Genomic DNA, 16,197 nt, shown 5'->3' on the forward strand with positions numbered 1-16,197 from the left:
ACCCCTCAGCAGGATCTTTGTGACAACTGAACTCAGAGGCTGTTCTTCTATCTTTGTTCTACTTCCATGCACTCTTTAGTGACAGCTTCCATGATTTACTTCACTTAAACATTGTTGGTTGCTAACGTGGGTATTCCTTATAGTTGGAACTATGATATTAGTTGTTGCTCTGATATCAGCTGCTGATGGTAAACAGTTAAAGCCATCTCCATTCCTCTTATTTACTGTTTACGATTTAGGTTTAGCTTACCTCCTCAAGTGCTGTTTTGAAAACGTGTTCTAGTTTTGTTTTCTTGTGTTTTTGTTTTAATATCAATTGATCCTCAGCAACATTTCTAGAAGTCATTTCACAACAGGGTTCTTGGTGAGAGCCACAGATGTAGTTAAAAACTTTCACAGCCTTCTCAAATAATTGGTTTGTAAAATTATTTATTTATACTATTTTTCAAGTCACAATAAGGCAGCAAGACTCATTAATACTTAGAAGGATCTGTTGACTCCTCCTCCTCTACCTACCCTATCTTACTCTCTTCTGGTGGCTCTCTTCTTTCAGTAGTGGCAAAATGCAGGGAAAGTAAATGAAGCAGTACAAACTACCAAAATAGGTGGCAACCCCAGCCATTCCCAGAATCCACCACAGCTATATTACAAGCTACGCTCTCTCCCAGTCCTGGAGTCTCTGTCCATGTATTATTGGCCAGCAGACAGTTACAAATGAAGCAATATGGATTAATGAAAAAGTATTTTGCTTCTTTCCAGTGATGACCTTAGCAAAAAAAAAAGATGTAATAGGTCCCAGACAGATCCTAATCACATAGGATTATTAAAATCCCTCTATTGAAGACCTAGTTCCTTCATTAGGGACCTCTGTTTCCTATCACGCAAACTTCTCTCAAACTCTTCCCCAAGGTGGGCTCAAAAAGAGCATGGTTAGTTTTTTCTTAATGATTACTGTACTTGCTTTTGGCTTCTCACATTGGAATATAACGAACATGAGGGCTGTGCAATGTAGGCAACCAAGATTAACGCCTGTGTAGGTTGGTCTCAGTTGGGTCCTTTGTTCTGCTCAGTAGATCTCTGTACTTGGTTCGCCTCAATTTGGTGAACCTGAGAATGTAAGCACTCTATAACCTCATTTCCCTTACTCCCATCCTGTTATGGGCTGACTTGTATTCCTCCAAAATTTGTATTTTGAAGCCCTACCATCCAATACCTCAGAATGTTACTGTATTTAGAGATAGGGCCTTTAAAAGGTACATAATTTTAAATGGGGTCATTAGGGTGTGTGCCTGGTTACTGGCGTTCTTACAAGAAGAGATTAGGATGCAAACAGGGGGAAGACCATGTGAGGATGGCAAGAAGGCAGCCATCTGCAAGCCAAGGAAAGAGATTTAAGAAGAAACCAAACAGGCTGACACCTGGATTTTGTACTTCTAGCCTCCACAATTGTGAGAAAATAAATTTCTGTTACTTAAGCTACCCTGTCTCTAGTGGTTTTTCTGTCTTGTTTTGTTTGTTTGTTTCTGGTAGCCCTAGCAAACTAATATGTGTCCTTTTGTCTTTTTTCAAATAGACTCCTCCTTATATCGATACTACCCAGTAATGTCACAACTGATGATGCCTCATTGCTATACTGTGCTGGACCTAAGTAATTCCAATTTCTATTGCAATTCTTCTGTTATGAGCAAGCTTTTGAAATGTCTAATTGTCCCCCAACAGGATGTTAAACAAAGAGCCTCTCATCTTAGGTCTTGAATTCATATTCAAGTAACTTGGCAGAAGACCCTGATATCTCTTTTTGAGTCTCTATCTCTAGAGAACATCAAGGATATTTATTCATATGTGCCTTTCAACTATCCATCTAACTACCCATCTATCTATTATCTAATCTCCATATTACACGCACTCTAAAGGTGATGCTGAACTGCTAACTTGGCGTTCTGGTTTGGTTTGGTTTGGTTTGACAGAGTCTTGCTCTGTCACTCAGAGTTGAAGTGCTGATTTGGTTATTAACCAACTGAATCTACTTCTTTTCCAATTCTGATGGTGACAAATATTTAGGTAAAAGTTCTAAAAGTTACTAGACAACACTCGAACTTTCAGCTTATATACAACATAATGACACTCAGGTTGAGACTCAACTTTATAAAAACCCCAGAAGATTTATTCCATACTTATCAATACTTCTCTCTTTTTTATTTCAAAAAGTCCAGTTTTGAAATATAGTTGAGTCCTATTTTAAATGTACATGAGAAATTCACTAGTATTGTTGCCCAATAATTCTTAAGTCTATAATTTTGCTCAGTGAGTTACTTCTGAATCATCTGAGCTGAGAAAGCACAAAGTTATTTTAAATTATTTAATTTTTGCTGATTTGGTAAAAGATCTTATCTGTTCATTCATAGTGATCACCTTTTTATTCACAATACTTGTTTGCTTCTAATATCACACACACCTGTTGCCATAACAATTTGTTCCTCCCCATTAATGTGTACCTTGACTTATTTTCTGTCTTTTTCAGGCTGCCTATGCAAGGCACTTTTGTTCACGGAAATCTATAAGTCATCTTTCTCTGTAGTGTTATTTAAACCTTAATGTTTAATGATTATTAAATCTGGAAATTTAATATTCATCTGAAGTACTGTTTATTCTTCATTTTTCTGCAAAATAATACACATTTCTCCAAGTCAATTTAGCAGTTGAAGAAAATCAAATTGACAACAGATCACCATAGATAAGCAGAGTTCTTTAATATACTAATAAATGTCAAGGCTTTAAAAACTTCAGCATATAACGTGTTGTGATAAGGTCCTGTAAATTACGGAGTTAGCTTCATGGACAAGAGAATAGACCAGCTCGCTCCTAGGGTATTTTTTTTTGTATTACAGTCAGGAAAGATCCGGGATACAATGATAATTTTGCCTTTCAATGTCCTCCACCCCCAATATTAATTAATTTATCATTCTTTCCAAGTCCCTAGGTTCTCTTCCTATTTTCAATCTGTCTGCAATGTCCCTTCTAATAATTACACAACAGTAACTCTTTTTTTTCATGGATATTACACATTCCTACCATGTTTTACAATAATAAGTGTTCTGGAATTCTTCAAAATACTATAAAAACTGCAATGTATTTTTGAATGCTTACTGAGTTCAGAGCACACTATTGTAAATACACACACATATATATACATATATGTTTTATACACCATATGTACATTACACATATATATGCGCACACACACAGATACAGGCTTATATATATGCACACACACATACATGTTTATATGTGTACATATATTCATATATAAACATGTGTGTGTGTGTGTGTGTACATATACATATACATGTTTATATATGAATGCCTTATTCCCTCCTATAGGAATTTGCTTCTGGATATGATCTACATGGGGTCATAAACAACACCTAGTCATGTTGGCTGCAGCTAGCTCTTATAGGTATAAGTGTCATCTATAGGCTTACAGGATAAACTACATAGTGTAATATAAAACCTGAGAAAGAAGTGCATAGAGATACAGAAGCAAAGCCAAAAGACCTTACCTAGCATCCTCTACAGTCACACTCCCTAGGGAAGGGGAAAAGGAAAAAAAAATAATGTTACAGGGGAAGAAAGAAAAAGACATAATTCTACTCATATAAAAATAATTACAAAAATTAGAAGTTATCAGTATCTCCAGATGAGAAAAAACCATAGCAAGAATTCTGCCATGATGAAAAAATATGAATGTAGTGATACCACTAAAGGATCACACTAGGTCTCCAGCAATGTCCTCTAACAAAGAAGGAAACTCAGAAATGACAGATAAAGGATTCATATCATGAATTGCAAGAAAGCTCAATAAGTTCCAAGACAAGGTTAAAAATCAACTTGAACAAAAAGAAACTCCTAAAGCAACCCAGGAAATGAAAGAAGATATAAACATCTTAAAAAGAAACGAATCAGAGCTTCTGGAATTCAAAAACTCACGTAAGAAATTTTAAAATACAACTGGATCCTTTATCAACAGACTAGGCCAACTGAAAGAAAGAATTTCAGAGCTTGAAGAGTAATCTTTTAAACAAACCCAGTCAGACAAAAATGAAGAAAAAAGAGTTTATAAAGTGAACAAAGTCTTTAAGAAATATGGTGTTATATAAAGCAAACAAACTTATGAATTATTGGCATTTCTGAGAGACAAAGAGAAAAAGTGAACAACCTGCAAAACATATTTGAAGGGATAATTAGAAAATCTTTCCTAATCTTGCTAGAGAGGTAGACATTCAGATACAAGATACCCAAAGTAAACATGTGAGATACTATATAAAACAAGTATCACCAAGGCATATAGTCACCAAGTGTCCAAGATCAATCCTAAAGAAAAAATTTTAAAGGCAGATAAAGAAAAAGGCCAGATCATATTCAACGTGAACCACATCAGGCTAACAGCAGACTTCTTAGCAGAAATCTTATCAGTAACAAGAGACTGGAAGTGAATTTTCAGCATTCCTAAAGAAAAGAAATTCTAAATATTATTTGAAGACAGATTGTTGTTCTGTCACCCAGGCTGGAGTGCAGTGGTGCGATATCAACTCACTGCAGTCTTTGCCTCCTGGGTCCAACCAGTTCTCCTGTCTCAATCTCCCAAGTGGCTGGAATTACAGGTGCATGCTACCAGACCCAGTTAATTTTTTGTATTTTGGTACAGACAGGGTTTCACCATGTTTTCCAGGCTGGTCTCAAACTCCTAGCTCATGAAACTCGCCCGCCTCAGCCTCCCAAAGTTTTCAATACTATTCCTATCAAACTTCCAATGTCATTTTTCTCAGAATTAGAAAAAATTAAAATTCATATGGAACCAAAAAAGAGCCCAAATAGACAAAGCAATGTCTATTTGCAGAGAGGCATTACATTACCTAATTTCAAACTACTATAAGGCTGCAGTAGCCAAAGCATGGTAATGGTACGAAAACAGACTCATAGACCAATGGAACAGAATAGAGAACCCAGAAATAAAGTCACACACTGACAGCCATTTGATCTTCAACAAAGTTGACAAAAGTAAGCAATGGTGAAAGGGCTTCTTATTTAATAAATGGTGCTGGGATAACTGGCTAGGCATATGCAGAATGAAAATAAAATACCATGCTCTCACTTATAACTGGGAGCCATTAGCTATTCTGGCATTACTTTTAATGGCAAAAACCACAATTACTTTTGCACCAACCTAAATAAAAATTGAGTACTTATGGACATGAAGTTGGCAACAATAAACATTGAAGACTAATAGATGGAAACAGTAGAAGGAGGGGAAGGGCTGAAAAGCTAACTGCTGTATACTCTGAGGACTACCTGGGTGACAGCATTATTCATATCTCAAACCTCAGCATCACCCAGTATATCCATGTAATAAACTGGCACATGTAACCCATGAATCTAAAATAAAAGTTAAAATTATAACAATCAAAATTAAAAATAAAAAAAATTAAAATTAAATTAAAAAGGACAAAAGATCTCGATTATCATAGTTCCCTCCTATTCACTTTTTTAGATTTCAGTTACCTGTGGTTTACTACAGTCTGAAATATTAAATGCAGTATTCCAGAAAGAAAGAAAAAGAAATGCTTCAAGGCAGTGCATGATTAATTACTTAAACAACTGAACAATTGCCTAGAAAATAAAGTTCATGGCAAACAAGAGACTAAACATTCAAGAATTCTGAGTTGAAGAATTATTTTCCAGTTGAAAAGGAAAACCTCTGCTTGGGCATAAAGAACTGATCACATTTGGTCCAGCTCATATGGAGTATTCAGTCACATCTGTGATTCTCTACTATTAGACCTTCAATACATTGAATCCTCCAGCATTTACTAAAATTACTCAATAATTTCAATTTTGATGCTTTCTTCCCCTCCTAACTTCCAATATTACTTCTATTACTTCTATGTTTACTATCACATCTTTAATATACTTATTCAAGAAAAAAATTTTTTTAATCCAGCACTGTGCTAGCTACTGAGGCACATGGTATATAGTAATCAGGACATGGATGATTCTGTTTAAATAAATATGGATTTTGACTCATGAAGTAAGACAGTTAAAGTGGATTTAGGCTCTTCAACAAATAGCTGAGCTGTACTGCAAAAACTCACCACATCATGTAATTGGAGATTTTTAGACAAATATACCTCTGATAGCACCATCAAAGCTGCATATTCGTATGTATAACTTTCCCTATCCTAACTTTCAATAAAGCCAATATCTGGATTCAAGGCAGATAAATCTTTATTATTATAGAAGTGAATATTATTTTACATTAATATACATTAATTAATAAACTAGCTAAATAAAAATGTATATGTGCTGCAGAACAAGAAAATGATTAGAAGCACAGTGATTTATCTATTTGTAAAGATATAAATATTTATAAACAAGTATGGGATGATATATCTCCTTCGTCTGTTAAAATACTTTAAAAGTAACAAATTAAATTATCTTTAACAAATCTTGAGGTCAAGAGAACAAGGCATATTCCTGGCAAATCCTGTTAACTGAAATACTGTTCTATCCCTGTGGTCTTAATATTTCCAGCTCTATTTAAAAGCAATTTAAAAGAAGTATTAGATTACTTTTCAGCATGGCTCTGTCAAAACAATGAAGAAATTCAATAATTTAGCTTTGCAAAATCTAGAAATGTAAATAAAATGAGATGCATTTATGCAGTCGTGGGCATTGTGTTTTCATTACACTTTCAGTGTTTCTCTTAACTTGTGAAAATTTTGTCATTTTGAAGAAAGGAATAACAAAACTAAAAATTTTATCATGTCTAAAGAATTCCAATCCAACTCTAACCCCCAAAGATGTTGTCCTTTCATGTTTTCACAAAATGGGTCATTTCACTTCATGGGTCTGTAAAGCAATATATTATATTGCTTTGGTTTTATTATATTGCAATATAATAAAATCAAATATATTAACCAGAAATATTAACTAATTTGTTTTTATCTGATTTGTATAATTATTTTTGTACATCATGTAACAATCACCATAACATGGCTAGCCAGATGTTCTAACTTCATATTAGAAGATCTATATTTACAAGATAAAAGAGAAGAAGATAATTTAATTTTTGCATCTTAGAGGTAGAAGAAGGGAAGCTGAGCAATGTTCTCTTGGTCTTTATTATTATTAGAGGACATAACCCTTACCTAACAAAACTTGTGTTTCCTCTGCAACCCACCAAAGACCTATGACATTTATATAGCTTTACAATTCAGTTTTACCTGATCTTAACTAGTCAATGTGTCTTGTCCTTCTCTAAGTTCCTTACCTATTATTAGCAGAATGGTTTCTTAGACAAAAAAAAGAGAAACAAAAGAACTCACCATTACTTGTCAAAAAGTGGAGCGTCTGAAAAAGAAATATAGAACAGATCTATCATCTTCTCTACCCAAGAATAAGAAGCATAATAGCATAATTTTACTTTTTTTCTTTCTTTTTTTTTTTTTGAGACAGAGTCTTACTCTGTTGCCCAGGCGCGATCTCAGCTCACTGCAACCTCCACCTCCTGGGTTCAAACGATTCTCCTGCCTCAGTCTCTGGAGTAGCTGGGACTACAGGCACGTGCCACCATGCCCAGATAATTTTTTGTACTTTTAGGAGAGACGGGGTTCCCCCATGTTAGCTAGGATGGTCTTGATCTCCTGACCTTGTGATCCGCCAGCCTTGGCCTTCCCAAGTGCTAGGATTACAGGCATGAGCCACTGTGCCAGGCCAATTTTATTTTTTCAGTAATGCTTTTTGCTAAGCAAGGGATCATGCAAAAATAATCAGATGGCAGCGTGATGCTAATTTAAATAGAGTTCCTGGCTGTGCTCTGGCCTTTTGGTACCAGTTAACTAACTAGAAGTCGGTATAAGGATGCCGCAGCTAATCATGTAATTCCTGTGCCTTTACACAATCACTGGCTGTGTAATGTGCATTAATTTAGAAAACAGGAATCAATATCAACTGAGAATAGCCTGCTCTAATCTACTGAAAACACAGTGGTAAAGAGGTAATGAAGAGGCAAACTTGAATAAGGAAAGAGTACTCTGACAAGTTTTGGAGCCAAAATTCACTGTGAAACCCATTAAAAAATAATAAACACTTAGTTTCAATTTCAAGACATCAAACATCATAAGACAAAATAAAAAAATATAGCAGGGAAGCATTATAACTGTATTCTGTGTCTTTTCTTAGAACCTACATCTTAATGTCCACTCAGTTGAAATGTAGCAACACAAAGTCATGTGTAATAGTCACAGGACCAAAACAGTAGCATCAAATCGATACCTGTCTAGATAGAAAATGTCAAACTCAGAAGCTCTACATAAAATCATTTTCAAAGGACAAAATGAAGACTATCATCTTGACAAAGGAAATATAAAACAAATACAGGACTAAAACAACCTGTATATTTTTTAGAATGTGCTACATTTGGAAAAAAAATAATATTTATGCAGTGATCAGTTACTTACATTTTGTAGAAACAAAAAGCAAAGGGTTATAGTGTCTGCTTACGTATAGAAGACAAAAGGGTAGTAAGATCTGGTATGTGGTTGAGAAGAAAAAGTACAAAAACAGTGATTTATCTGACCATTTAGGATAAATAAGTAAATAACTGTAAACAGCAAACAGAATTTTCCTTTTCACCTTTAAGATGCACTTTAAATAGCAAAGCAAATATGTTTTCCCCTCATTCTGGCTGTTTTGTAAACATTACTTAATTAATCCCAAAATTGTCCTTGTGAATTTGAATAGGTATTTCCTTTCTGTGTTCTACAAAAGAAAAAAACATAATACTAATTATGTACATTTATGGCTCTCTTTTTCCCTTAGGGGTTCAGGGTGCTTTAATATTTTTAAATTACTAAACATACTAGTCATTAATGACAGTTCTGATAAGTATATAAAGCTATCATTGTTAAGTATGAAAAATGAGGAAGGAATTTTATCAAGAATTTTATTCCTGTAAAAATCACCCCTACACACCAGACTCATTCAAGTTTGGTGACAATGCTAGGGTAATACAAAGATACTATTTCAAAAGTATGAAGAGATGGTACAACTTTTTTTCTTTAAAGGTACTAAAAAATTGGCCTCAATTAAGTCCTAAACATTTAAAATCAAAAAAAGGGAAACAGAGAAGTGGCAACTTCATTATCTGTTAAGAATAATAATAAATGATACATTCATTAATTCATTCAACAACTGAGTTTTGTTTATGGAGCTGTCATTCTAGGTCCATGGAATATAGAAATTAACAATGCAAGGCCCCTCTTTATGGAGGTTACCTTCCAGAGGAGGATAAGGGTGACTAAAAAGTAAACAAATTAAATAATTTCAGTTGAAAAATAAATTCTGATGAAGCAAATAGAGTAAGGAGGCAAAGGGTGATGGCTTTTTATTTCAGTTATATTAAGGCTCTCAAGTGATGGCCTTGGCAGGTGCAAATGGTGAGAGGGGCATATAACACAGGGATCGAGGTAAAAGACATGAGAATATGAGAAGAAAATGTTCCATTCGTGTGAAGACTAAATAATATAACATATGTGAGATTCTTAGCATCCTGTAAGCATTCAATACAGGTTGTGTGGTTTCATTTGTTTATTTGAGCTTTTCTTTCTTTGAGAACTGCTGGAGCACTCTAAGCTTTAATTAGTACATATTCTTTAGTTAATATATCCAATGAGATAAACTGTTCTCAGAGAAGGAACAAGCTCTATCACAATGGTCCTCAACTCTACCTGTACATCAGCGTCACCTGGGAGCATTTTTTGAAAAAACTGATGTCCTGGAAGTCCAAACCTTCTGATATTGAAATTTCATAGCTAGGATCGAAAATCAGTTGTCACTCCTGCAGCCTTGTCCACCTGACTCGTCTAGCCACAGCACAAGACTCAAGCAATGATGACTTGACAGATAATGCTGATGCCTCCAAATATGGCTGCTTAAGAAACAAACAGGAAAGTTATGGCTCTCACTCAGGTATTCAAAATAAAAAATTCTAAAGCCCTGTGGAGAATCAGGTCTATGGGCTAAATTTGGCCTACAGATTGGCAATTTCCCACAGCTGCAAAATGCACACTATTTGATTTTGCCAAGTACAAAGGACTCTAATCATAGAAATGAAGGTCTGCAAAGGGTGAAAAGTGGCTGGAATTTCACTATAAATATTCTGTGCAAAGTTCAATATCCCCTCAATTCTGAAACAGCATTCATTAGGCTGTTCATGCCAAGAAGTAATCCCATTCTCATCAGTATATGATTGTAACAGAAATTCAGAAAAGACTAAAGGGAACAAGCCAAGAAAGAAAGCAAAGACTACTGTCACTTAATAAACTCTATTAAATACCACTACCCCACCAAGGCCCTCAAATGAGAAATCACACAAACTATATTTTCTATTCTATACTTATATAAGAGTTTCAAAAGCCATAAATGTTTAAAACAATGCAAGTTATTTTTAAAATATGGATGGAAAACAAAATGTCTCCATCAGACAACATGACAAGTTTTTGACCACCTGGAGGTTCAGTGCATCTTTACATGAAAATGTGTTATGGATACTACCTAAAAAATAGAGGAAAGCCAGCCAAGAGATGCCATGTACCTACACCTTAAATATGAGGGAATGCATTCACCAAATTGCTTAATTTCGCTTATGATATGGTTTGGCTGTGTCCCCACCCAAATCTCATCTTCCACTGTAGTTTCCATAATCCCCACGACACTGGAGGGACCCAGTGAGAGGTAATTGGCTCATGGGGGTAGTTACCTCCATGCTTTTCTTGTGATAGTGAGTGACTTCTCACGAGATCTGATGCTTTTATAAGGTGCTTTACCCCTTTGTTAGGGCACCTCTCTCTCCTGCCACCATGTGAAGAAGGACCTGTTTTCTTTCCCTTCTGCTATGAGTGTAAGTTTCCTGAGGCCTTCCTAGCCACACAGAACCTCAAGTCAAACCTTTTTCCTTTATAAATTACCCAGTCTCAGGTATTTCTTGACAGCAGTGTGAGAACGGACTAATACAGTGTCCATTATTGCTCAAGTTTGTGAGTTTGCCAAAATTACTACACATGCATTTAATGTATTTACATAAGTATAAAAATAAATTGATACACTCAGATTTCTTCCAATTTTTTTTATCTTCTTGTGTCATTTGTGTAAAGACAAATATTGGAATAATAGATTATTGTTAATAATGTTGGCTCAAGCCTGTAATCCCAGCACTTTGGGAGGCCGAGGCGGGTGGATCACGAGGTCGAGAGATCGAGACCATCTTGGTCAACATGGTGAAACCCCGTCTCTACTGAAAATACAAAAAATTAGCTGGGCATGGTGGCACGTGCCTGTAATCCCAGCTACTCAGGAGGCTGAGGCAGGAGAATTGCCTGAACCCAGGAGGCGGAGGTTGCGGTGAGCCGAGATCACGCCATTGCACTCCAGCCTGGGTAACAAGAGCGAAACTCCGTCTTGGAAAAAAAAATAATAATAATAATGTTAATAATTTACATTAGACAACTGTGTAAAAGCCAGCATGGTAGTAAAAGTGCCACTGAAAATCAACTGAATTACTCTATTAAAAGACACATACACTAGTTCCTTCTCTATCTTCTAGTTGAATTGTGTTTCACTGGGAGAACACCTTTGACTGAAATGTAACCTTGTACTCAGTGAGGGGCAATGTTATTCTTAGGATCATCTATTCACTGTTTAACCCTGTTTTTGATGTAGTACTTTAACAGCTTGAATAAGAGTAAACTGTTCTCAGCAGTGAATCAAAAACAGCAGCCACAGTCAAAAACAATGCATATCTACTTTCATACTTCCCTACAAGGAGAAAAGGCTCAAATACATTTAAATTTTTAATGAGGCTACAAAAGGAAATATGATCCTGTTCTGTCTCCTGGGGCATAAAAATCTTGTATTAAGTAATACATGAACATGTAGGGTATTCCTTTATATTTCCATCAATAAAGGAGAGAAGTATTCTTTCATCTTGCAAAGACTTGAAAAGTTTCTGCTTGCTACAGCCTTGCATAAACCACCCTCCCTTGCACAAGCCCTGCCTATTTCTCCAGTGTAGGTTCCCATTATTCCTCTACAAAATCATGTCTGTTACTAGGGTGCTCAATATTACCTCTCCTGAACACATCAAACATTTGTATAATGAACTCTTGTAGTTCTCCCTTCCTACCTGATTTATTTCCCTTTATGTTAAGTCCTACCCACCTTTCCATACCTACTTCTAATTCCCTCCTTACCACTATCCATCCTTCTAAAACCACCCTTCAAAAAGGTATTTTCCTCTCCTGTAATTCCTACAGAACTTATTATAACCACCTATAGATTTAACATACTGTCTTGCTAATCATTGTCTACATAATATGGGGTTATTGAAATTCAAAACTTTGAGAGACTACTTGGGACACCTGCTTCAGATGCCTATTTAATGCAGAAAGGCATTCTTCGCACCACTGGCAGATGGTCATCTTGATTTGCTTAGCTCTCCGCTTCCCTCCTGCTTCCAAGAATGGGAAGTGCACACTTTCTTTATTTAATATAAACATCCTAATCAGAACCTGGTGCAGAGTAGCCCTAGTAAATGTCTGTGGAATGAATATAAATCCCTTTTTCAAAGTTGAACCATTTTGTACAAGTCCTTTCTCACACTTAGCTGAAATGAGACTCTTCATCATAAGAGTCTCATAAGAGTTCATAAACTCTTGATAATTACCCTAAGGTTCTGCCTGCTTTTATACAATAGATATCACATGTCTTATGACACATTATATGATAAGAAGTTATCATTATCTTGATTAAGCTGAATATTCTGATTTAATCAAGATAAGTTCCAGAGGCCCTCCCTTTCCATGGACAGTTAAAACTTAGTGCCTTCTAAACTCTGGCACTGAGTACAGAGTTCAACATTATTCTAAGATACTGGAAAGTGTGGAATGTCTCTCTATTTGAGACATAGTATAATATCTAGCATAATACCAGTTTGCATATAGTAAGTATTCATGAAATAGAAGTTACAAATCTGTGTAATTGTTACAGCATTGGAATGCTGTACTATATTATCCCTCAAAGATGTGTACCTTTACTTCCAATAATACTGCACTCTATGTGCATTTTTTAGATTACTTTCTGAAATTCTAAAGACGAGCTTGATTTTCCTTGCAGGTGCCACCCAACTTTTCACAAGAAAATTGATAATGAAGACTTAAACTATAAAGATAGAGGATGGTTTGCTTATGCCTGCACATGTGGAAAGGATAGGTTCAAATTTTAGAAACAGCAGAGGAACCAAGCTCCTTGTTAATCAGAGCCAGTTCAGAATTGAGATAGCTATTGGCTGTATTTTTCATTTCTTTTACTTTAAGTCATTAAGGAAATCTCATCAAGACAGAAAGAATAGTATAATTTAACAGCCACGTTATTGTGTTCCCACAGCAGATATGTAGCATTATTCATGTCTACATTAAATTAATATTAAGAAAGTGACTTTCATCTTCAAGATATGTGGTTTTGTTTATCTAACTCTAACAGTGATGATCTTTTTAAATAAAAATTGTAGCAAGGCCTCCTCTAAAGACCCAAAATTTTGATGATATATAGGCATTCAAAAGTATCTTAAAGCCAATTACAATAAGCCTAAAACTAGAAATATTTTTTTAATATTTTCAAACTTTTAAAGCATTTTAGAGGATTGAAATTCAATTTTACTTATAATTTTCATGACTTTTTTTGTGTTAGAACAGAGGAAGAAGGACACTTGGTGGCAAAAGGTGGTATGATTTTTTACACATTACATACATTTTAGTTAAAATAAACTATAAAATACATGCACATTTCATTCAAAATACTCTGCTAATTTAACGTATATTTTAGAAAGAAGAATTCCATACAAGATGATTAGGACAGTGGTTTCTGGGCTGGTGTCCCAGATATCAAGAAGGAAAGTGTTGTATTCTGTCCCTTGAAAAGATTATAATAGTTGACAAATGCACATGGTCACTTTACTTATTACTAACATGATTAAAATTAAAGTGTATAAAGTAATAAACTTAATTACTCATTATATACTGCTTTCCACTATTTCCCAATGCTGTTTCCATTGATTTTACCCCCAAAACAATTTAAGGGAAGAATTTTAGAAAGGCTTTCTCTATGATCACACAATGTTCTGTGCATTCTGAAATGAATTATGTCTTTAAATATGTATATTATGTGCAAACAATGCAGCTTTATCATGCACGGTGAGCAATGAAGTCATTCATAACAGAATCAATGGAATTTCTTAATTTTATCACACTGCTACCATGATTCATACAAAGTATATAAGAATTCTTCACAGAAATAAGTGAAATATCTTCTATCTTCAATAAGTAAAACCAAAAGCAATATGTGCCTGAGCAATATAATTGATCATCTGTCAGTTATAACGTATCATTACAGGTTCCCAAATTATGAATATGTAGTTCTCTGAGTGGCAAATTTCATGGCTGAGGGAGTACAGACTGGTTTCCTAATTCACAAAGAGGTATGCAGAATTTGGGAAGGTTTCAGGCACCATCCAGGGACTGGATGGAGTATATGGCTCAATGTTATTCATAAGATTGCAATAAGAAGTGTCTCTGGAACTGTGGAGATGTGGCGTTAACAGAGTTGTAAGTCTGTGAAGTCTCTTACCTAAACAGGGCCACTCACCGCTGGATGAGGTTTGTCAGTGTGCTGTGAGTTGTCATGGTTTCTATTTCTGATGTCATTATCCAGATTGTACACCCTTTGTGAAGTCATTCAACAGCCTCAGGCCAATTTTTATATGCACTTTGTAATCCTACAGAACTTCTTAGTGTTGATGTTAGGGAGGGAGGTATGGGGCTGTTTTACTGCATGCCAAAAGAGAAAAACTTCAGGTTCAAATGAGAAATATTTGTCTTACTTAGCTAGCTTGTCAACCAACATTATTTATTGTGTTCCCATTGTGTTTAAATATTCTTCTTTGAAGAAAGTTTACATAAAAGGAAGAATGTAACAGCTTCTGCCTTCAAAAAAGCTGCTGTGGGAGAGAAGACAACAAATGAATATGCAATAGTAGGACATTTTAAAGTCAGCATCCTCAGTGTGGATATCCAGATAACTAATGCTCTTTTACAAAGGTGCTTATTTTAGCCATATTTGCTACATATGGCACTGAGATTATCCTTTAAAAAAAGACTTCATGTCCAGCTGCAATGAATGAGATTAGGTAACAGCTGACAGCTTTATCTGGTTCTGCCTCAAATTCCAGCTGAGGTCACCTTATTCTCAGGACAAGGCCTGGTCAATGACTGAGTAAGGGAGATCTACAAAAGCCTGGTCATTTCTTCCCAGTGGAGGACTCCTCCAATGGCCAACCTTTGTCCTGGAGGGCCCTGTGGGAAGATCTGCCCTGTGGCCTGAAGGACTCCTATTTAATCCTGCTTCCACTCTTTTCCTTTAACGAGTGTTTACTATTGGTTTACTAATAAAACTTCTGATTGCCTTGTCTACAATTTTTTGTGGAGAACCCAACTTACAACAGAAAGTTTTTATAAGTGATTTGTAATATTTTTCAGCAGTAAAATTAATAAAACACTGATACATGCTGTCTCATGGATAAAACGTGAAAATACATGCCAACTGAAACAAACCATCCACCAAAGACTGCATATTGTATTATTATTCCACTTTTATGAATATCCAGAATAGGCAAAATTATAGAGACAGAAAGTAGATTCATGGTTGCCAGAGGCTAGAGTTATGAGGAGCTGGGGAGTGACTGCTAACATGTGGAATTTTTTTTTAGGGGAGGTAAGATATTCTAAAATTAAATTGTTATAATGGTTGCACAACTCTGTGAATATAATAAAAGCCACTGAACTGTATACTTCAAATACATGAATACCATATTATATAAATTATCTCAATAGGGTCATTAAAACATTTTTATGGATACTTTCCTATTTTTCTAAACAGATCATATTCAGTGGCACGGCACTTAGGAGCTGTGGGAAGACCCGTGCCCATCCTTTACTGACAGTTGTCATTTCCGAGTGTATAAGCAGAACAGCCTAACTTTTTCATTCATGAGAATTGAAGTAAAAACCAACAGTCAAGTATGTAAAATCA

The 16,197-nt window shown here is 35.3% G+C and overlaps 1 protein-coding gene across 3 annotated transcripts in view; it reads right to left on the reverse strand.

Annotated features, from left to right (window-relative positions):
- Positions 1–16,197, reverse strand: part of NAALADL2 (N-acetylated alpha-linked acidic dipeptidase like 2) — a 1,216,540-nt gene that overhangs the window by 982,303 nt on the left and 218,040 nt on the right. Inside the window, exon 3 of one of the 3 annotated variants that reach the window (XM_064378622.1) lies at positions 7,383–7,407. The exons of the other annotated variants lie outside the window; for them this stretch is intronic. The gene's annotated coding sequence lies outside the window, so the exon portion shown is untranslated. The remainder of the gene's footprint in view (positions 1–7,382; positions 7,408–16,197) is intronic. 3 annotated transcript variants of the gene reach the window in all.

The sequence above is a fragment of the Aotus nancymaae genome, unplaced genomic scaffold (genome assembly GCF_030222135.1).
Source record: "Aotus nancymaae isolate 86718 unplaced genomic scaffold, 86718_ANA_hifiasm-v0.15.2.pri h1tg000019l, whole genome shotgun sequence".
NCBI lineage: Eukaryota > Metazoa > Chordata > Mammalia > Primates > Aotidae > Aotus > Aotus nancymaae.